General features: G+C 38.5%; 1 protein-coding gene across 13 annotated transcripts in view; it reads right to left on the bottom strand.

The window, feature by feature from the left end:
* NEK1 (NIMA related kinase 1) overlaps nt 1–9,442 on the bottom strand; it is a 200,528-nt gene extending 191,086 nt beyond the window's left edge. For all 13 annotated transcript variants that reach the window (XR_010318796.1, XR_010318794.1, XR_010318801.1 and 10 more), the window contains exons 1-2: nt 8,863–9,442; nt 8,331–8,391 (exon numbers count right to left, since the gene is read on the bottom strand). The gene's annotated coding sequence lies outside the window, so the exon portion shown is untranslated. The remainder of the gene's footprint in view (nt 1–8,330; nt 8,392–8,862) is intronic.
* Nucleotides 9,443–23,186: the final 13,744 nt, after the last annotated feature.

Below are 23,186 nucleotides of genomic sequence, written 5' to 3'. Positions count from 1 at the left end.
GTATCCGTTAGCTGCCTGAGTATCTTCTTTAGTGAAGTGTGTGTTCATTTCCTTTGCCCACTTCTTGATTGGGCTGTTTGTCTTTTTGTGGTTGAGTTTTAACAGAATCATATAGATTTTAGAGATCAGGTGCTGGTCGGAGATGTCATAGCTGAAAATTCTTTCCCAGTCTGTAGGTGGTCTTTTTACTCTTTTGGTGAAGTCTTTAGATGAGCATAGGTGTTTGATTTTTAGGAGCTCCCAGTTATCTGGTTTCTCTTCCATCATTTTTGGTAATGTTTTGTATTCTGTTTATGCCTTGTATTAGGGCTCCTAACGTTGTCCCTATTTTTTCTTCTAAGATCTTTATCATTTTAATCTTTATGTTTAGGTCTTCGATCCACTTGGAGTTAGTTTTTGTGCATGGTGTGAGGTATGGGTCCTGTTTCATTTTTTTGCAAATGGATATCCAGTTATGCCAGCACCATTTGTTAAAAAGACTATCTTTTCCCCAATTAACTGACACTGGGCCTTTGTGAAATATCAGCTGCTCATATGTGGATGGATTTATATCTGGGTTCTCAATTCTGTTCCATTGGTCTATGTGCCTGTTGTTGTACCAATACCAGGCTGTTTTGACTACTGTGGCTGTATAATATGTTCTAAAATCAGGTAGAGTGAGGCCTCTCACTTTCTTCTTCTTTTTCAGTAATGCTTTACTTATCCAGGGCTTCTTTCCCTTCCATACGAAATTCTGTACATATATTTTTAATGTACTTATTATAAGGATTTCCTTAAGATTAATTCCAAGTTCAAAACATATACACTTGGTAAAGCTTTTCAAACATATTGCTTAACTGTTCTACAGAAATGTCTATATTCTTACCAGTAGTGTAAAAAAGTGCCTGCTCCTAGGTACCCTTATTAACACTGCTTATACTTTATTAAAATCTCTGACAGGTAATAAAGGGTAGTAGTTAAAGGGCACTGAAATCTAAAAGTCAAAGACCCTGGGCTTCAATCCTGGCTTCACGCCTTATTTGTAATGTGATCTTGGGCACATTACTCATCACTTTGTGCTTCACTTTGTCAAAACTGACTCGACTGCAACGGGTTTGGTTTGGTTTTGGGTTTTGTTAATCTGTAAAATAATGGTAACAATAGCACATTCTTACATAACTGTTGAGTTAGTTAATTTAAGTAATGTACTACAAACAGTGCTGGTGCATAGCGAGTTCTGTGTCACTATTCATTTTTCTTGTTACTACATTTCATGGGAGAGAATGTCTTATTTTGATTTCAATTTCTTTTCTTTTCCAGTGACCTTGAAATTTTTTTTTTCATATTTACTGAACATTTGTATTTCTTCTCTTTTGAATGACTCACCCATGTTCTTTGCCCATTTTCTACTGGGAGAGTCTTCTTAATACTTTGTAAAAGCTCCTTATGCGATAAAGGTATTAGCCCTTATTTGCCAAAAATACTGTATTTTTCCACACATGCCATTTGCCTTTTAATTTTGTTTCAAGATAAAAGTTTATTTTGATGTGAACAAATTTATCAATCTTTTTCTTTGTATTTCTGCCTTTGGTATCATAGTTATGTTTTTCCAGTATCAAAATAATTAAGGTAATTAGTCTCTTTAGCAATAGCAATTTCAGGAGAGAAGCCAGAGTACAATAGGCTAGGTAATGAAAGCTAAAAAAAACCAAAGGAGGAAGGGAGATTAAGGAGGGAGGAATCACAAAGGCAAGTCACAACTCTTAGCAAGATTACCCACGTCATTCATTAAACTGTGGTCCCCCAAAATATGTGTCAACTTGGTTAGGTCATGATTCCCAGTATTGTGTGACTGTCCTCCATTTTGGGATTGATATAATTTTCCTAAATGTTGTAAATCCTAATCTCTGCCTATAGTTAATGAGGCAAGATTGTATAATGTTGAAGAGGATTAGGGTGGGATGTAACACCCCTGCTCAGGTCACATCCCTGATCCAATGTAAAGAGAGTTTCCCTTGGGTGTGGCCTGTACCACCCTTTTTATCTTACAAGAGATAAAAGGAAAGGGAAGCAAGCTGAGAGGGGGACCTCATACCACTAAGAGAAGCGCCAGCAATATATATAGCCCATCCTTTGGACCAGAGTCTCTGCACAGAGAAGCTCCTAGTCCAGGTGAAGACTGACAATAAGGACCTTCCTCCAGAGCCAACACAGAGACAAAGACTTCTCCTGGAGCTGATGCCCTGACTTTAGACTTCTAGCCTACTAACTGTGAGAAAATAAATTTCTCTTTGTTAAAGCCATCCACTTGTGATATTTCTGTTACAGAAGTACTAGGTAACTAAGACAATCCTTATTGTGGAGATGCATGAATTCACTATATTAGTCTAAAGTAAATACTAAATTCACCAAACCCCTTGTTTTCTATTTACATTCACAGCAAGCTGACTTTCAATGTTTGATTCTTTTCTAGGAAAACAGGGGTTTGTCGTAAAGACTATATATTAAAATTCCTGTGACAGTTTACCATATTTCTCATTGTAAATTAATAAATCTATTTTTCATTTCACCCATCAGTACTTAATTTATGAAGACGTTGACTCTAACAAAGGATGTAATTTCCTTAAATGACAAAATTCAAATTCTGGGCAGCTCCTGTCTGGAGGTGAGATGAGACAGCAGAAAGGAGGACAGGAGGTGGTTGAATGGACCAGGAAACGCAGGGTGGGAAGATGGTATATGCTGACATATTATAGAGACAGCAACTGGGGTCACATAACAATGTATGTATAAATTTTTGTATGTGAAACTAACTTGATCTGCAAACTTTCACTTAAAGCACAATAAAAAAAAAAAAAATTCAAATTCCAGGCCTGAAAGAAGGAAGGCCAAAGCCCAGCCTGGGTTGGGGTAATGACTGGATAATGAGATCTTGAGATTATGGTGCCTTATAAAATATTTTTGGAAAGAGTTTTCCTCACATGGAAAATATTATAACCAATTTCCACTTCAAAATTTCTGTAGGAAATGAGAATGCTCCCAGTAACTTTAAGAGAATACAAGAAATGAACTATTACCATAGCACTCGTCAGGAGTTAAAGGAGAAAAGTCATTCTAAACACATTTACAAGGCCAGGTTTTGTCATCTGGCATAAGCATACTACCTAACTGGGCACCAGCCAGAATTTAATGATTTCTCCAGGACATGAAAGTACAGTATATTATATTACTATGCTACACAGGAAAAAAAAAATAGGATAAAATCATCTCAGAAAACTAAATTTCATAAATGTAATTACATTATATAATAACCCATAATGACGTTATTTCACAATCATCATTATTTTGTGACTTTCTGCCAAGAGAGAAAAACAAAATTAGTCAATATGGCCCTGTCACTAAATTTAGTTGCCAATTCCGTTCTAGAAACTACTCTAACAAGATGGAAGCTCCAAGAGTATTCATTCTACTGCCTACCACATCACTGAGCACTGTTGTTCTAACTCCGTAAAGTAGGTGAACACCTGCCCATTGGCTAAGAAAGATGAGTCTAAATGCCATCAAGCTATGACAACTGCAGACATCTTTTTGAACAATGAAAGACACGGGATGGGTGAGTTTCAGAAAAACTGACAATCCTGCCTTTTCTGTAGAGTCAATATACACTAGAAGAAGTGAATGGAAAATATGAAAAGATGGATTAGTTTCAGTGTCTCACAACATATTTAACAGAGCTACTTATTTCCTAGTTGTGAGACTTCTCAACTGAGCTGTATCTTAGATTTTCTTAAGCCAAATAAAATATAATAGCAAAATGTACTACAGGTTTACATATCCAAAATCACTGTAATATGTAACTGAACGAACATAAGTATCTCATTATGATAATAAACTCGTTATAAATAAATTTTTGCCTTTTCTATGCTTCAGCTTCCAACATCAAATGAAAATCACAATACCAACTTGACACACTCCACAGTATTCTTAAAGTCTCTAACAATTATATTAATTTCATCTCTATAACACATACCTGATGTTGAAGGTACTCAAACATAAAATCAAAGATGTTTTTGATATTTGGGCTTTGCAAAGAGTTATGTAATATAACAAAGCAATGGATTGAGAATCAGGAGAAGAGACCAGCTGTGTGACAAAAAGTAAACCTCCTGATATCTCTGGGCTTCAATTTCTTCTTCTGAAAACACTGAAGAGTTAAACATAATGATATCTTAAGACCCCTACCAACTCTTAATAGTCTATGGCTCAAACAGAAGGAAGTAAAAAATTAAGGAGATCAGAAAATAAGAAACTTCAGCACCATTTAGAGTTCTACAATTGCCACAGAAAGTGAGAATAACAGAAATGCAGCCAAAGTCTTTTCATCAGAAAAATCAAAAGAATTTGGAAAGAATTTTGATATTTAGCCTAATTCTTTAAAAACTAAAAAAAATAACCTACAACTTACAGTTAAATATAGCGGATTTAACACACATATTTAACTGCACTCTCTCTCCAAATCTAATATAACTTTAAAGAGGGGCAACAGCAGCAAAATTGTGGAAGATGGCAAACACAAGAACGAGCAGCAACTGGCTTAGAAGACTAGAGAAAGCTGTAGCCTAGGTCAGCAGTAGGGGGAAAAAAAAAGTCAATTTTCATGGCAAAATTGTTCAATAATTGGGAGTACTAGGTGCTGCCGAAAGTGGAAATAATATTCAGGCTAAAAACAGGAGAATTGGTTGAAAATCTGTGTAAGAAGAAGTTAAACCCATAGTTTGCTTTATCTACTCCTCCTAGTCACGTGACCATCCCTCTTCCATCTTAGAAGACTAGAGAAGCCTCTAGATTGGGGACACGAGGTGAGATGGGAATTCTATATGATACCTGGGAAATTAAGTGAAAATCTATATAACAAATGGTGGGATTCTCCATTTCAACCACGATGGTGTAGCTCATATGAGACCAATGGACCTCCAAAAACAATTACAAAAATTAAAAAATAAAAAAAACAGGAGTGGAGGGGCTATAATTATTGAAAGGAGAGAAAACATTGAGTTCCACATTCACTCTAGCTTTTTTCCTGAACACATTTTCCAAACTGCGGCACAGCAAAATGGAACTCAAGCAGAAAGTAGCAGTCTTACCGGGCTGAGGAGAGAGAGGTCAGCGCTCAGGGTTGACAATATCCCGGAAAAGAGAAAACAGAATAGAAAGAGTCCAAAAGTCAACATATAAGTTCCACTCCTGTCAATTAGCCCATTTCTAAGCTGTACATACACAAGGCAAGACTGAGACAGACTAGCCCTAACAAAGCCTAAAACCAACCGTTGACGGGATCAAAGCTATCCACTTGTACTCCATCAGACTAACAGAACAAAACTTAACCATTTTTGGAAGACAGACATTTGAGTCTCTATGACTTTTAATTCACAATGTGTAGCATCCAATCAAAAATTACAAGGCACGTTAAAAACCAAACAACAACAACAAAAAAAAACAGGAACCACCAAAATCCAAAAGAAAAACCTCAACAGAAAAAGATTCAAATGCCTCAGATGTGTAGTTATCAGTAAAGGGCTTTTATGGGTTGACGTGTGTCCGCTAGAAAGATATGTTGATGTTTTAACTCCCAGTACTTGTAAACGTGACTTCATTTGAAGATAGAGTCTTTGTAGATGTAATTAGTTAATATGAGGTCATACTGGAGTTGGCGGGCCCTGGTTAAAATATAGCGGAAATATAACATTGTACAAATGCCATGGAAAATAATTTGGTACCGTTGCCATGAGTCAGAATCGACTTGATAGCACCTAACACCACCACCAAAATTATAAACGTATATACACTCTGATACATCAATTCCATTTCTAAGAATTTATCCAATAAATACTTTCAAATGTATAAAAACTATTCTTGAACAAGGCTATCCTCTACAATACTGCAACAACAAAACTTTTATGTTCATAAACAAGAGAAAAGAGGAAATTTTTATACTGATACGGATTAATTTCTAAGACATGGTGTTGGATGATTAAAAAAAAAAAAGACCAGAATAATAAATATGGCATACCACCATTTATGTATTAATGGAAAAAATGCTTAATTTTTTACATATATTCACGTATGTATATGTATGTACGCTACTAAATGGAGTCCCTGGGCGGCATAAACAGTTAACGCACTCAGTTAAGCCTACCCAGAGACATCTCCAAAGAAAGGCCTGATATCTACTTCCGAAAAATTTGCCACTGAAAACACTATGGAGTACAGTTCTTCTCTGATACACATGGGGTCTCTATGACTGGGAATCGACTTGACGACAACTGATTCGGTAATAAACTACCAGTGACTTACTATATAAAAACCTGCTTTCACACACATACACATACACGCAATTCCTTGTAAATATCATTTCTGGAGGGATACACAATAAAGTGGTAATATTGACTGCTTTCAGGGAAGGGTATTAAGTAGATGGGGCAAAGATTTTTTTCAATCTTTTGTACCTTCTCAATATTGAACCATATGAATGTATTATCTATTGAAAACAACAAATTAAATGTCAAAAAGAGTAATAAATACTGATAGAAAGAAGTAGAGAGAACCCTAGCTAAATTAATTTGGTTAAAATCCTTGAACAGTTCATTTCCAAACTCTTCACCTTGACATTCAAGGCTTTTCTACACGGTATCACTCTACTTTTCAAGTATGTCGACTATGGTCTAGAAAAGATATCCTAGGCAAATTAAAGACATTTTCTGTCACATTCTACTAAGAATTTCTTTAAAGCCATAAGCAAGCAATGTTTGACATAATAAAAATTTTGTGTACCAGACATGAAAAATGTCAGATTATATGAATCAAAAACTATATCCGCACAAATCTGACAGTATGATGCCCTCATCAGCTGTTTCACATATTTGATGGACAGGCTGTCCTGAAGAAAAACATTGATAAAGGAAGGTCAAGAGATTGAAGAAGTCCTTATGGTACTATCTGTAGCTACAATCAATACATACAGTTCTCTCTAAACTATAAATACCATTATAAATTGTGACACAGTGTGAATTTATCCTCTCAGTGAGGAAAGTTGCTGCATTACATCTTATCGTTGTTGTTGTTAGGTGCCATCCAGGCAATTCTGACTCCTAGTGATGCTATGTACAACAGAACGAAACACTGCCCAGTCCTATACCATTGTCACAATTGTTGCTATGTTTGAACCCAATTTGCAGCCACTGTGTCAATCCATCTTGTTGAGGGTCTTTCTCTTTTTCACTGACCTTCTACTTTACAAAGCATGACATCCTTCTCCAGGGACTGGTCTCTCCCGAAAACACGTCCGAAGTACATGAGACGAAGTCTCACCATCCTCACTTCTAAGGATCATTCTGGCTGTACTTCTTCCAAGACAGATTAGTTTTGTTCTTCTGGCAGTCCACAGTATATTCAATATTCTTCATGAACACTATAATTCAAATGCATCAATTCTTCTTCATTCTTCCTTATTCATTGTCCAACTTTCACATGCATATGAGGTGACTAAAAATACCAATCGCTTGGGTTGGGTGCACCTTAGTCCTCAAAGTGGTATCTCCGATTTTGAACACTTCAAAGAGGTCTTTTGCAGCACATCTGCCCAATGCAATACATTTGATTTCCTGACTGCTGCTTCCATGGGTGTTGACAGCAGACCCAAAGTAAAATGAAATCCTTGACAACTTCAATCTTTTCTCCGTTTGTCATGATGTTGCTTATTGGTCCAGTCGTGAGGGTTTTTGTTTTCTTTATACTGAGGTGTAATCATTACTTATTATGGAAAAACATAGAAAGCAAAAATGGGATGCTATTAGACTTTTTTGAAACTGTTTTTTCCTCTTTCTAAGTTCATTCGGACAACAATTAACAGCTTCTGTAGTGGAAACTACCGACACGTAAATAAAAAATGTATATTCAGGAGAAGGTGTCATGTTCACTACTTAGATCAGAAGACAGAAGATGAGAAAGAGTAAAATACACTTGGAATACAATGTCGACGTATTATTAACTTGACCTCAAAAGAACTCCTGAAGCCAAGTTTCATGATCTTTACTAAACTCCAAACAGTGACACTTACTGTATAAAAACCTGTTTTCCCACAAAACAGGCTCCTTACATTTCACCTAGAACAATGGGCAATTTTAAATGAAACAGATCTGCAGACAGACAAATCCATACTGGAAACAGAAGGCTATTTCTCTCTACATTTGGCTCCTCTCCATCATCTCTACAACAGTGCTGTGCGATATAACATATTAACTTATACCGAATATTACTTTTAATCCTTCACAAACATTTCTAATGTAACTTACCAAGGCAATAAAAAATTCTGCTTCTGGAGACAAATTTTACATTCGAGAATAAAAAACAGGCCTATAAGCAAAAAGAAATAAGAAATGAGTTATGATACATACTGAAAGTAGTAGAACTTTTAATGTCTTACATACAGAAATTGTGTCAAACCATGAAAACTGAAATGTAAGATTTTAGAGTAACATGTTACTTGCTACCTCATTTTTTCCCACTCCTAATTAAAATCAGAGGCCACTACTTTAAGATCAGAGTCAACCAGCATTTAAGCAATTTAAATGATACCTTATCCATAACAAAATTTCTATTATTACTTTAATTTCATTATCAGTACGGCTTCTTAAATAATGTCAAATGATTGCTTTTAAATACATACTTTTCCTTAGAGAATTAAATTGTAATGACATGAAGGTGTTTCCTATGTAAACACTCCGTTCCATCTCTATGTAAGCAAGTCTAAGCACGGTCTTTCTTCTCATTTTCATTATCATTTCACTATTCTGCATGCCATTGCTTCCCCCAAGTGCAACTCACCTCAATGACACAGGGCTTTAGTAGGAATAACGGTGATGATCGATAAGCATTAGTCTAGGTGTAGCAGTCTTCTCAAAGGACCTACTAAGGCAGAGGTATCATCCCGCATTTTGAAAATGACATCCTGAAAGGGATCTACCCAGCAGCAGCTCACAGCCCAGAAAGGGGGGACTGGGAGAGTCCCACAGCTGACACCACCCTTTGGCTGACACCTCGGGCTTGACTACGTCCCGCCTCGGGCAACGCCCTGTGAGGCAGCTCCACACTATCCCGATAAAACAAACTGGTTTCGGAGCCCCTTGGAAACGGGAGGCGGCAGCGGGGGGAGTGACTCCGTTACCGCATCTCCAACTTCAGAGGTGGTTGCTAGCGGCCTCAGCGAAGTGGGAGGGAGGGCAGCGTTTGGTCCGGGGAGGCTACCTGCCTGCGGCGTCCTGCGGCCTCGCAACGCCGGCTCTACACTCCCGGCTACGCGGAGGACCAACGCGGGGAAAGTGCTTGGGACTCCGAGCGGGGGACTCCTCACGCCAGCGCAACAGAACCCGGGAGCCGGGAGGCAGGGGGAGCGGTCAGTACGTCACTGGCGCCGGCGTGTGACGTCTACGCACGAAGGGGGCGTGTCTGTGGAGTGGCCCGGAGCGAGCGGCGAGGCGGGGCGGAGCCTCCGGTGAACGGGGCGGAGCCTCTGGGGAACGGGGCGGGGCCTCGGGGCGGGGCGGGGCGGAAGCCGGCGGAGTCCGTGCGAGACGTTGTCAGGGCTCTGCTGACCTGAGAAGCCACCAGGGAAGGAAAGTAAATGTGGAAGAAGGTGGAAAAGTAGGAGTGTAAAGATGGAAGAAGTAAGATAGAGATAAGGGCGAAAGCTCCCAAATAGAAGCTAACTTGGAATACAGCGTATCATAAAATTGTCCCACACACACTACTCAAAGGAATTTTATCAAGCAAAAAAAAAGTACTTAATAGTATACAACTTAGGGTGCCACATTTTTAAAAAATAATTTTGCCTAAAAAGCTAGTTTTTTTTTTTTTCTAGTATAGTTTGGATGATCAAAGCAAGGGAGTATTCTTAAACCTTGAAATTTTAAAAAGTTGAAAGGCGTAATGTTGTTTCCTACGCTTTGACATCTAGTGTGTGTACATATAAATTACCTGCCTGTATGTTGAACCGCTTGGCAGTGTATAGTATTCTAAGTACCTTTCTTCACTGCAAGTTCTCTGGAGATAGGACCAGATTCCCCTGAAGCTGTAACAAGGGATCAAGTCGGGTGTTGTCCCGAGTAGCCCTACAGCTAGGTTGCCTTACACGGAGTAACTCCGAGGCACTCCGAGGGAATCCAGGTGTCAAACCGAAGGATGGCAACGGCTTTGTATGCTACTTTAGTTGTTGCACTCTGTATTGTACAAGTTGTCCGTGTGTTGTATACAGCCACGTTGGAAAGACCACAGATTGTGCCGGAGACCTCAGAGGTGAAATGATTCAGATTTTTGCTTCAAAAAAATCCACCCCTTCTCCCCCACCTCCTTTCCTCAATACTCTACACACCCGAGGCCATCCTTGGGTTCTTGTGTCTAGGTCTTTGATTTAGCATGCAAATTGAAAGACTTGGCTTTTTTTTTTTTTTTGCCAGAAGATGGCACTGCAAGTTATCCAACCTGGCAAGCTGGAGAAAATCTGCCTTGGTTTATGTCCTCTTCGGTCTCCATGCTGCTACACAAGGTCTGTTTTCCTCATTCGTCTAACTTCTGGGCTAACCTTCTGTGACCTTTCCCACCCGCAGTTAGTCAATAGGAATTCTGCTGTGTGCACAATAACTCTAGCTCTACCCACTTCCCTCTGTAAGCGAAGCAGCATGAAAACATTCCCAATTGCTAATCTGAGCAAATTCTTTTTTGCTGCTTGCATGAAGAACTAGTCAGAAACCTCCTTAGATAATTCTTTAGGTGCCTGTCGTAACTGTTAACGAGTATAGAAACTGCTACAGCCTTTCTAGAAGACATGCGTATGCTTTGACTCAGTAATTTGAGTTTTAGAACAACTGATAAAAGATGTGTATACAAGGATAACCATTGTTGTTTATAGCCAGAAAAATTACAATGTGAATGTCTAAGAATAAGAAGTCAATTAAAGAAATTACAGCCTTTCCAAACAGTGGAATAATCTGGAACCATTTCAAAGGGTGATGGGGACCTATTTTGTTGACACAGGTGCCTTTGATGTATTGTTGAATATACAAAGCAGGTCACTCTAACCTGGGTTAAGAGGATTAATTGATGCTTTCATTTTCTGGCTTATATACTTCCATACTTTTCCTTTAACAGGAATGGTTTTCTATCTCTTTCATTCTTTCCGTTTAAAAAATGTATTGCATTTTTCTTTTAAACAACTATGCTAGTCTTTGTTCCCTGCAGCAAAACAGTAGCATAGGTGTACAAAGATAAGGCCTAGAGTTTTTGTTCTCTGAACTCAACCTGGCACTGAACTCCTCCGTGAAACCCAGTGTTAACAGTTTCATGAATATCCATCTACATTTTTCTCTAAGTGCATAAAATCATAACTAAGCCTCTATTCATATATATTACTTTTAATTTTTTTAATGGGATTATAGAACATACATTATTTTACAAACTGGACTTTTAAATTTAATAATATATTATGAAAATCTATCCAGGGATCAACTAATTGTTCCAAATGATATTAATGTTCCATGGTGTGGATGTACCCAAATCTATTCAACCATACCCCGCCCCTCCAAAAGACATAGCGAACGTTCCCAGTTGGTGTTATTTCTGAAAGATAGGTTCCTAAAAGTGGGTTTGCTGGGTCATGATGTTTTTTGTTTTTGTTTTTCTTTTTCACTTTAATAGATAACCCTACTTTAGTTATGTATTGTATGTGACAAACCACCCTAAAACTTCGTGACCTAAAACAACAATGATTATTATTTCTTATAATTTTGTGGTTAGGAAATCAGGCAGGGTTCTGTTGGGTGGTTCTTTTGCTCCATACGGCATTGGCTGGGATCACTCACCTAGCTTTATTCAGCTAGCAACCGTACTGGACTGGATGATCCAAGAAGCTTCACTCACGTATCTAGTGTCTTGGTGCTTCGCCATATGACGTTTCTCTCTCCATATTACCGTCTTGGGCTTGATCACAACATCGTAGTCATATCCTTTACATGCAGCTGGCTTTGAATAGAGAAGAAGTAGAAGCCGCCAGTCCTTTCAAAGGGTAGGCCCAGAATAGGTATCACTTCTGCCACATTCTTGGTCAAAACAAGTCACAAGGCCAAGCAAGATTCATGGAGAGGGGAGGAATCATGATAGCCATCTTTGGAGTCTATCTACTACCCACTGAATCGCTTTTCATAATAAAATTCACACTGTCAGCAGCTTTATACAAAAAGTACCTGTTTCCACTACACTAAAAGTTTTTCTCTTAATTTTGTCAATCTGCTGTTGCACTTTTCACATTAGTCATTTGAATGTCCTCCACTGTGACTTGCCTGCCTTTCATATGCTTTGCCTTTTTTTTTTTAAATCAATTTATAGGAATTATTTGTAAGATACAAAACTTAATCCTTTGTCATATTGTGGGACAAATGTTTTCTGCCAGTTTCTGACTCAAATTTTGACTTGTTTTATGATGTCTTTGGCCATACAGAAAATTGTAAATTTTTATGTGGTATTGCCTTTGTCATTTAGGTTTCTAGCCTTGCAGATACTCCTTCAGCCCCAAGTTAACCAGATAACCTAAATGTTTTTATATTTTTTCGTTAAATATATTTAATGTATTTGAAATATACTTTTGTATAAGATTAAATAGGGAGATTAGCTTTCTATTCTTCTGCAGGAAAGCCAATTATGCCAGGACCATTAATTAAATGTAAGCTTTATCATATATTAAGACTACCATTTGTACTTGTATCTATTTCTGCATTTCTGTTCCATTTACCAATTCCCTGTTTGTCTCTTCATTATTTTGAAAAAAAAAAAGTTTGTTTTTATAATCAGGAATACTGTAACAATATTTCCATTTTCAAAAAAATTGCCAACATTAAATTAACTTTTAAAAATGTGACGATTATATAAAGGGCACTTATACAAAGCCAACAGCCAACATCATCCTAAACGGAGAGAGTCTGAAAGCATTTCCCTTGAGAACGGGAACTAGACAAGGATGCGTTTATCACCACTCTTATTCAACATTGTGCTGGAGGTCCTAGCCAGAGCAATTAGGCTGGATAAAGAAATAAAGGGCATCCAGATTGGTAAGGAAGAAGTAAAAGTATCTCTATTTGCAGATGACTTGATCTTATACACAGAAAAACCTAAGGAATCCTCAAGAAAACTACTGAAGGTAATAGAAGAGTTCAGCAGAACGTCAGGATACAAGATAAACATACAAAAATCAGTTGGATTCCTCTACATCAACAAAAAGAACATCAAAGAGGAAATCACAAAATCAATACCATTCACAGTAGCCCCCAAGAAGATAAAATACTTAGGAATAAATCTTACCAGAGACATAAAAGACCTATACAAAGAAAACTACAAGACACTAGTGCAAGAATCCAAAAAAGACCTACATAAGTGGAAAAACATACCTCGCTCATGGATAGAAAGACTTAACATTGCAAAAATGTCTATTCTACCAAAAGCGATCTACAGATACAATGCAATTCCAATCCAAATTCCAAAACAACATTTTTTAATGAGATGGAGAAACAAATTACCAACTTCATAGGGAAGGGAAAGAGGCCCCAGATAAGTAATGCATTACTGAAAAGGAAGAACAAAGTGGGAGGCCTCACACTAACTGATTTTAGAACCTATTATGCCACCACAGTAGCCAAAACAGCCTGGTACTGGTACAACAAGAGATACATAGACCAATGGAAGAGAATTGAGAATCCAGACATAAATCCATCCACATATGAGCAGCTGTTATTTGACAAACGCCCAAAGTCTGTTAAATGGGGAAAAGACAGTCTTTTCAACAAATGGTGCTGGCATAACTGGATATCCATCTGCAAAAAAATGAAACAAGACCCATACCTCACACCATGCACAAAAACCAACTGAAAATGGATCAAAGACCTAAATATAAAATCTAAAACGATGAAGATCATGGAAGAAAAAATAGGGACAACACTAGGAGTCCTAATACATGGCATAAACAGTATACGGAACATTACTAACAATGCACAAACACCAGAAGAGAAACTAGATAACTGGGAGCTCCTAAAAACCAAACACCTTTGCTCATCCAAAGACTTCACCAAAAGAGTAAAAAGATTACCTACAGACTGGGAAAAAGTTTTTAGCTAAGACATTTCTGATCAGCATCTGATCTCTAAAATCTGTATGATGCTGAAAAAATTCAACAACAAAAAGACAAATAACCCAATTAAAAAATGGGCAAAGGATATGAACAGGCACTTCACTAAAGAAGGCATTCAGGTAGCTAACAGATACATGAGGATATGCTCACTATCATTAGCCATTAGAGAAATGCAGATCAAAACTACAATGAGATTTCATCTCACTCCAACAAGGCTGGCATCAATCCAAAAAACACAAAATAATAAATGTTGGAGAGGCTGTGGAGAGATTGGAACACTTATACACTGCTGGTGGGAATGTCAAATGGTACAACCACTTTGGAAATCGATTTGGCGCTTCCTTCAAAAGCTAGAAAAAGAAGTACCATAGGATCCAGCAATCCCACTCCTTGGAATATATCCTAGAGAAATAAGAGCCTTTATATGAACAAATATATGCACACCCATGTTCATTGCCGCACTGTTTACAACAGCAAAAAGATGGAAGTAACCAAGGTGCCTATCAACGGATAAATGGGTAAATAAATTATGGTATGGTCACAGAATGGAATACTTCCAATCAATAAAGAACAATGATGAATCCGTGAAACATTTCATAACGTGGAGGAATCTGGAAGCATTATGCTGAGTGAAATTAGTCAAAAGGGCAAATACAATATGAGACCACTATTATAAGAACTCAATAAACAGTTTAAATAGAGAAGAAAATATTCTTTGATGGTTACAAGAGTGGGGAGGGAGGGAGGAAGAGGGTATTCGCTAAGTAGATAGTCGACAAGAATTACTTTAGGTGAAAGGAAAGACAACACACAGTATAAGAGAGGTTAGCACAACTGGACTAAACCAAAAGCAAAGAAGTTTCCTGAATAAATCGAATGCTTCGAAGGCCAGCATAGTAGGGGCAGGAGTTTGGGGGCCATGGTTTCAGGGGACATCTAGATCGATTGACATAATAAAATCAATTAAGAAAACATTCTGCATCCCACTTTGGAGAGTGGTGTCTGGGGTCTTAAATGCTAGCAAGCAGCCATCTAAGATGCATCAATTGGTCTCATCCCACCTGGAGTAATGGAGAATGAAGAACATCAAAGACACAAGGTAATTATGAGCCCAAGTGACAGAAAGGGCCACATAAACCAGAGACTACATCAGCCTGAGACCAGAAGAACTAGATGGTACGTGGCTGCAAGCAATGGCTGCCCTGATAAGGAACACAACAAATAACCTCTGAGGGAGCAGGAGAGCAGTGGGCTGCAGACCTCAAATTCTCATAAAAAGACCAGACTTATTTGACTGAGACTAGAGGGATCCTGGAGGTCATGGTCTCCAGACCTTCTGTTAGCCCAAGACAGGAACCATTCCCAAAGACAGCTCTTCAGACAGGGATTGGACTGAACTATAAGATAAAAAAGGATACTGATGAGTAGTGAGCTTCTTGGATCAAGTACACACAAGACTGTGGGCAGCTCCTGTCTGGAAGGGAGATGAGAGGGCAGAGGGGGTCAGAGGCTGGCCAAATGGACATGAAGATAGAGAGTTGAGGGAAGGAGTGTGCTGTCTCATTAGGGGGAGAGCAACTATGAGTATATATCAAAATGTATATAAATTTTTGTATGAGAGACTGACTTGATTTGTAAACTTTCACTTAAAGTGAAGTAGTGAAAATGCTTTTTCTTTAGTATTTTAATATTAGGCAGAATATATTTTCTCATTTCTTTTAATATAGCTGTATAAACTGTCATTAATCTCTAGTCCTTGGAAAATGGTGCAGGCTCTGTTCAAAATATAGCTGAGCAGCCTGTTCCACTCGTAAACATAACAAACACCCTAATACCTTACAACATATTTTCCCCTATTCGCAATAGGCGATTGACAGCTTGACATGACTAACGCCATAATGATGCTCTAAGTAATCCCTGAACATTTTTTTAATTGCACCAGCTGCACCAGTCTCTTCCAAAGGGGCGTGGAGCTATCTCAGCTCCTGTGGCCTTGGTGTCTCTTCTCCTTTCTTTGTTTTCTTGAGAAATGGCCTTCAGCCTGCAAACCGACAGGAAGGCTTTCTTTCTTGCTCCCTATCTCAGCCACAGTGGACTTGGCAAAACAGCCCCACTAGCTGAGAGATTCTTATGAGAGTTTTTCAGCCTGTTATAAATATACTGATTAGAATCCAAGGTGCCTGACATGTTTATCTTTAGTTTAATAAAGAGTTTTTGTAGTTGTTTTGTGATGCATAAGACAATCTGTGGACTACATACTCAAAACATTAGGTAACCGTGATATTTCCTGTATAAAACCCTCCCATCAACCCTTTAGGGCAGACAGAATTTGGGAGAAATTTAACCCCCTCTGTCTCTTGAATACTGGTATTCAATAAAGCCTTCTTATTGCTTACCTCCTCCTGTCTCAGTATTGGCTTTGCTGCAGGCGGCTCGAACCCACAATTTGCGGTAACAGAAGCACAGTAAAACAAATCAAACAGTTGATAGTACAGTTACTGAATATTTTCCCTTTGTGAAGTTATTATGTAAATGATCGTTTTATTCTAAGACCAGTGTCCATATAGGTGTATGTATTTGATCAAACTGTCTTGACATATAAGCAATCCTTTGTGATTTGAGGAAAGAAGTGCCTAAAACCTTAAATGTGAGGAAAAGCGTTCTCTTAGAATTTCTCTATAATCCAGATATCTTGCAGACATGTAATATTTAAATCCAGGGGGGAAAACTGACAAGTCGGTCTCCTTGTATTTAGGGCTCCATTTTGCTAGATTATAAGAGAATTTTAGTTCTAAGAGTTTGTAGTTTTAAGCCACACTTCTGGAAATCTGCTCTATCTAGTCTTACATAGCTTCAACTAACCATTAGCTGTATGTAACTTGCACTTAAATAACATTGTAGCAGCCTGATACATTTCTGTATCTTAACCTGGTAGGCCCAGCTCAATATGCAAAGATAAAACATACCTAGCCAGTTCTTAAATTTCTGGATTGGGTTTCCTGCAAGGGCTCATAAAAGAGTCAGCTATCTGAAGAGGGTGGTTATCATCTATTTCTAGAAGAGTGAAATAGAGCATTGAGCCCTTAGCTGTGCAAAGCCTGAGAAAGGAGTACTAGCACGACACTGAATTGAGGATTTGATTGGTTGAAATACCTTAGTGTATTAAGTTCCACTGACAGATAAGAGTTTGGTAGGAGAGAATTGCATGAAACTGTAAACTGGAAGATTGTTTGCCGTTTCAAAGTCTTCAAAAACATAATCTATTCAAGATAATTTCATTTTTTTTTTTTATGGAAAAGACAAAGGACAAGAAAATGTCATCTTCAGCTACATTGCTGATAGTGGTGGAATCAGGAGAAATCCTAGTCTAGACCTATGCCACTATTTCCCTATTAGAACATATTTTAATCTCTTTCACATTTTCTTTTCAATGTGTCTGAGACACAGGGATAAAATCAAAGTTCTTTTTCTGAAACAGCTCACAAAAACGTAAAGCATATCTGTACAGCCTTGTTTCTCTGTTTTTTTCTTTGGAACGGTTTTAAATGTATTTTTTGTTGTGGAAAATAATCCCACCTCTGGGTGTTTTACTTCAAGGAAGGCTTAGAGCAGCTTCACTGGTACTGGGAGCAAGAATCTAGGAGAAACCAAGGTCTGATTCCCAGTGCTCTGTTTGACTTGTTTTGCTGGTTCTAAAAATGACATTACACAACCTGCCACTCCTAGAGTGGTGGAATTGCTGGCAGATGGTAAAGGCTTACAGCACATGCACTCACTGGCAGTGTCCACCCTTTCTGTCTGTTTAAGTTGGCTGGGGTACCAGCAAGACTAGTCAACAAGCTCTCCTAGACATAGTTGAAACAGGTGTACTCTTATCACTATAGGTTAATTACCTTTGCCTTTTTATTCTTTTTTCCCTTTCCTTGAGAGCTTTTTTTTTTTTTTTTTAGAAGTTGGTTGGTTGGTTGGTTTGTGGAAGAGGAAGTAAATTTGAATGTTGATTGTGAGAGGTTTTGTTATTACAGCTTCAGCTCAGTACTAAGCCCCCACCCCCCAAAAAAATTGATTTAAAGTAGAAGAATCTGACCCTATTCATATAATTTATTTTTCTCTGCCTCCAAATACCCTGTATATCCAAACCAAACCCATTGCCATCAAGTTGATTCTGACCCATAGTGACCCTATAGGATAAAGTAGAACTGCCCATAGGGTTTCCAAGTCTGTAATCTTGGATTGGGTTTTTTTAATCTTATGGAAGCAAACTGCCACATCTTTCTTCCGCGGAGCAGCTGGTGGGTTTGAATCATCGCCTTTTTGGTTAGCAGCTGAGCTCTTAACCACTGCAGGGCTCCTTAACTGAATTAAAAAATTAACTTTTATTGTCCACCCACAGTATACTATACAGTCACTATGTCAAGTGCTGAGAATATAGAGATGCTTTCAAGGAACTCTCAAAATTTTGCCCTTTCCAGAGTGGACTTTAAATAGGAAATTTATATAATCTGTCAAGAGAATAGTTATATTGAGGGCATTAAAAAAATGGATTCTAAAACTTGTGGTCAAAAGATGAATTAAGCACGCTGTGCCTCGAAGATACGAAGATATGTTGTGTATGATTTTCCTTGATGGCCAGTGATCCTTAGGTTGTAGATTCATTCCTCCAAATCTCTGTGACCTCACATGACCATTTTACCCTCTGTGTCTCTGTGTCTATTCTCTTCTTTTATAAGGACGTCACTCGTATTGATTAGAATCCACCCTACTCCAGTATGACCTCATGTTAACTTTAGTGATAGTAACTTCAAAGACTATTTTCAAACGAGGTCAGGCTTACAGGTACTGGGGGTTAGGACTTCAACATATTGTTTTGGAGGGCACAATTCAATCCATAATATGTAAATCAGATATTCATTACTCATTTTAGTTTTATTGTGGTGAAATATATGTAACATTTCCATTTCAACCATTTTTATATGTACAATTCATGACATTAATTTTGTTTACTAGGTTATGCAACTATTGCCACTATGTATTCCAAATTTATTTATCACCCTTAACATATACTCAGAACCCCTTAAGCATTATCATCCCCTCTTCCCTCTCCCACTCAACCTTGGAACCCAAGATAAACTTTGGACTCTACACATTTATGAATTCTAGGTATTTCATATAAGAGGGATCATAAATATTTGTCCTTTGTATCTGACTTATTTTCCTCGGTATAATGTCTCTGTGGTTTATCCAATTTGTAGCATGTATTGGAAGTTCATTTCACTTTATGGCTGAATAATGTTCCATTGTGTGTATATACCACATTTTGCTTAATCCACTCATCTGTTGATGAACATTTAGGTTGTTTCTACCTTTCGGCTACTGTGAATAGTGTTACAGTGAGCAAGGATGTACAAGTATCTGTTTTAGTCCTTGTTTTCAATTGTTTCGGCTATATGCCTAGGAGTGAAGTTGTTGAGTCATATCATACGTTAACTCTATGTTTAACTTTTTGAAGACCTGGCAAATTATTTTCCACAGGGGCTGCACTATTTTACAATCCAATGGATAAGGGTTCTATTTCTCTAAATCCTTTTCAACACTTACTTCCATTTTCCTGATCATCAGTATCCTAGTGGAGGTTAAATGGTATCTTATTGGAATTCTGAGTCTTATTTCCCTAGCAACTAATGGAGCAGTGGTTAAGACCTTGGTTGCTAACCAAAAAGGTCAGCAGTTCAAATTCACCAGTGCTCCTTGGAAACCCTATGTGGCAGTTCTCCTGTGTCCTATAGGTTACGAGTCAGAATCAGTTTGATGGAAACAGGTTTGGTTTTGGGTTTTGGTTAATAACTAATGATGCTGAGCATCTTTTCATGTGCTTATTGGTCACTTGTATATCCTCTTTGGAGAAATGTCTGTTCAAGTTCTTGCCTATTTTTTAATTGGGTAGTCTTTTGTTATTAAATTGTAGGAGTTCTTTATATGTTCTGGATACTACACCTTTATCAGATAGATGGTTCCTAAATTATTTCTCCCATTTTCTTGCTTGTCTCTTCGTTGTCATTACTCTCTTATGCTCTTACTGGAGGGCCCAAAAGAATGTACATAGTCAAAAAGCATTAGCGCGCAACATAGAGTTTAACGAAAATTTGGTAGGGAAGCAAAGAAATTTCCATTGCCCACCCCACTGCAAAACACATGACAACAAACTCTTCTCCAACACTTTAGCACCAACCTTTCTCCCAGGGTCTATGTCCCCTTTCTCTCCCTTGTCTCTCTCAAAAGGGAAGCCAATTCCACTCTTCATGCAAAACAGCTTCACATGCCTCCTTGAATTCTAGGAAACAGCTGATACACATTTAGGCTATTTACCCCTAACACTTAGCAAAATGTTTGGTCAAGCCAAGGCAAGTATCTTTATGAGAAATACTGGTGAATAGTTTCCTCCATCTTTTTACATGAGTATAATATCTTTATATATGCATAGAAAGTTCCTGGAAAGATACCCAAGACATAATTAGTTTTTAAGAGTAGTTTTTTTTTGTATAAAGTGGCACTAATGTGGTCAGAACGTGCAAAACAACTTCAACTTTCATTTTGTACTGTTCGTGCTGTTTCAAAATGTTTTAAGGAAGGCTTTGAGATGGTTCATTTTAGTTCAACCCCCTGCTGAGAATTTGCATTTCCACCCCAAGCCAGAAAACCAAACCAGTTGCCACCAAGTTGATTTGACTCGTAACAACCCTATAGGACAGAGTAGAACTGCACTATAGGGTTTCCAATGCTGTAAATCTTTACAGAAGCAGACTGCCACGTCTTTCTCCCACGGAGCGGCTGGTGGGTTTGAACCACTGATGGTCGCAACTGGGCGCTTAACCACTGTGCCACCAGGGCTCCTATTTCCATTTCAAATATAACACAATGTAAAACATTTAATTGAATTTAACAGATTAATTACCTGGGCATCTTGTTAAAATGTAGATTCTGATTCAGTATATCTGGGGTAGGAATGCAAATTTTCAGTATGGGGTCAAACCAAAATGAACCAGTTCTGAAGCCCTGGGTTAAGCCAAGTCTTATGCTTGTAATTTAAAAAGAAACCATTCAAAGTGGGGCATTCTACAACTTGCCTGATCTCTTAAAAAAGTCAATGTTATAAAAAAATTAGAAACATCATAACCAAATGCAGTGCTTGAAATTTGATTGGATACTGGTTTAAGACAAAAAAGCTGCAAAAGGCATCCTGAGGGGATAGATAATTCATAAAATTTAAATATGGACTGGTTATAGTTAGATGTTAGGGAGTTATTAGTAATTTTTTTAGCTGTGATAGTGGTATTGTGATTGTGTTGGCTCACAGTGAGCCTATAGGACAGAGCAGAACTGCCCCCTAGAGTTTTCAAGGAGTGCCTGGTGGATTTGAACTGCTGACTTTTTGGTTAGCAGCTGTAGCTCTTAACCACACCGCCACCAGGATTTCCAGTTGTGTTGGAGAAGGTTGTAATTCTTAGGAGATGCATGTTGAAGTATCTAGGAATAAGTGCCACGATGTCTTCATTCCATCTTCAAATGCTTCAGGAAAAAAAAAAATGCAAATATAGATAAAATAAATACTGCAGAATTTTTGAATCTATGTGATTCTGATGTCATATCCATGATTAAAACCCTTCAGTCTTATATGTATAGTTATTATAAAAGTTGAATTTAGAATTAAAAAAATAAATTTTTAGAGCATTTACCATATAAACTTAAGGAGATGAAAACCCAAGTATGAGTATAAATGTATTATCCTTTCAAATTTTCTGGATGTTTGAACATTTTCATAATAGAGAGTTGGGGACAAAACTACTTACCAACAAAACTTTTCAATGGCTCCCTATGACATACATTATCCTAGAGAATAATCTTTTTATCTGGGATAAGATACAGACTCTTTAGTATAGCTGCTAATTTCTGCATCTACATCTCACCTCATTATCACCCTAAATCTTGCACATTATATTCAAGTAATACCAGGACAACATATAATTTTACATTTTTTCCTCTCTGGACTGGAATTATTGCCAGGGACAGTCTGCCATCATCCCTACACTCCCCAAACTTTTTTCAACTTCAAAATTCAGATGTGACATCAATTTCTCTCTAAACTTTCCCTCCCACTCTATTCTCTCAAAAGGCGTGTTTCTTTTTTGAGCATTCATTTACTACTGCATTGGAATACAGCTCTTTTAAGGAGACCAGATTCAGTGAAATCTGTGACTAGCACACACATTAGGAGGTCCATAAATGTCTGCTAAACTGAAATACACTCAATTCAGACCGTATCAAAACCTCAGATTATTTTTTTCCAAAATATTTAATTTCCAAGATTTGTTTTTGAAAACGCGTGACGGCTAAATTCAAGTTATCAGTTTCCTTTACATGTACGTTAAGCACAAATGAGGCGCGGTGACACCTGCGTTCCCAGGCCGCGACCATGTGGTGCTGGGTTAAAATCGAAGAGTCACATTTCTCTCGATGTAAGTTTTAGAAACTCTTGCTCGTCGCCGGCTGCCTTCGCTGTTCACTTTCGAAGCCGAGGCACGCGGGTGTTTCACGCGCCGCTCCCAGACGCCCCGTCTTCCCTCCCCAGCGTGGAATCCGAGCCTCGCGAACACCCCGAGGCCGGCGCACTCCTGACGCCTTCCCAAGACGCCACTCCCAAGGCGGCTACCTCTTAGCCTTTCGCTGGGAGACCAGAAGGGCGAGGAGCAACGCGCACGTGACGTGAGTCAGTCGCCAAGCCTCGGCGAAGTCAGCGCTGCCCACCCACCGCGTCGCCTCGGTTCACGCCCGCTCGCCCCCGTGCCCCGCCCGGCGTCCCAGCACCGGCCCGCCCACCGTTCCCAAACCGCCCAATAGGCGCCGACGCGACTCCGGCCGAGGCGCGAGGGGGCGGTGTCAGGGCGGCCGGACGCCGAACGGCCGTTCACGTCGACGCGCTGAC

The sequence above is a fragment of the Loxodonta africana genome, chromosome 21 (assembly GCF_030014295.1).
Source record: "Loxodonta africana isolate mLoxAfr1 chromosome 21, mLoxAfr1.hap2, whole genome shotgun sequence".
NCBI lineage: Eukaryota > Metazoa > Chordata > Mammalia > Proboscidea > Elephantidae > Loxodonta > Loxodonta africana.
The sequence above is the reverse complement of the archived record's forward strand: the minus strand, read 5'-3'. Positions and strand labels throughout refer to the sequence as shown.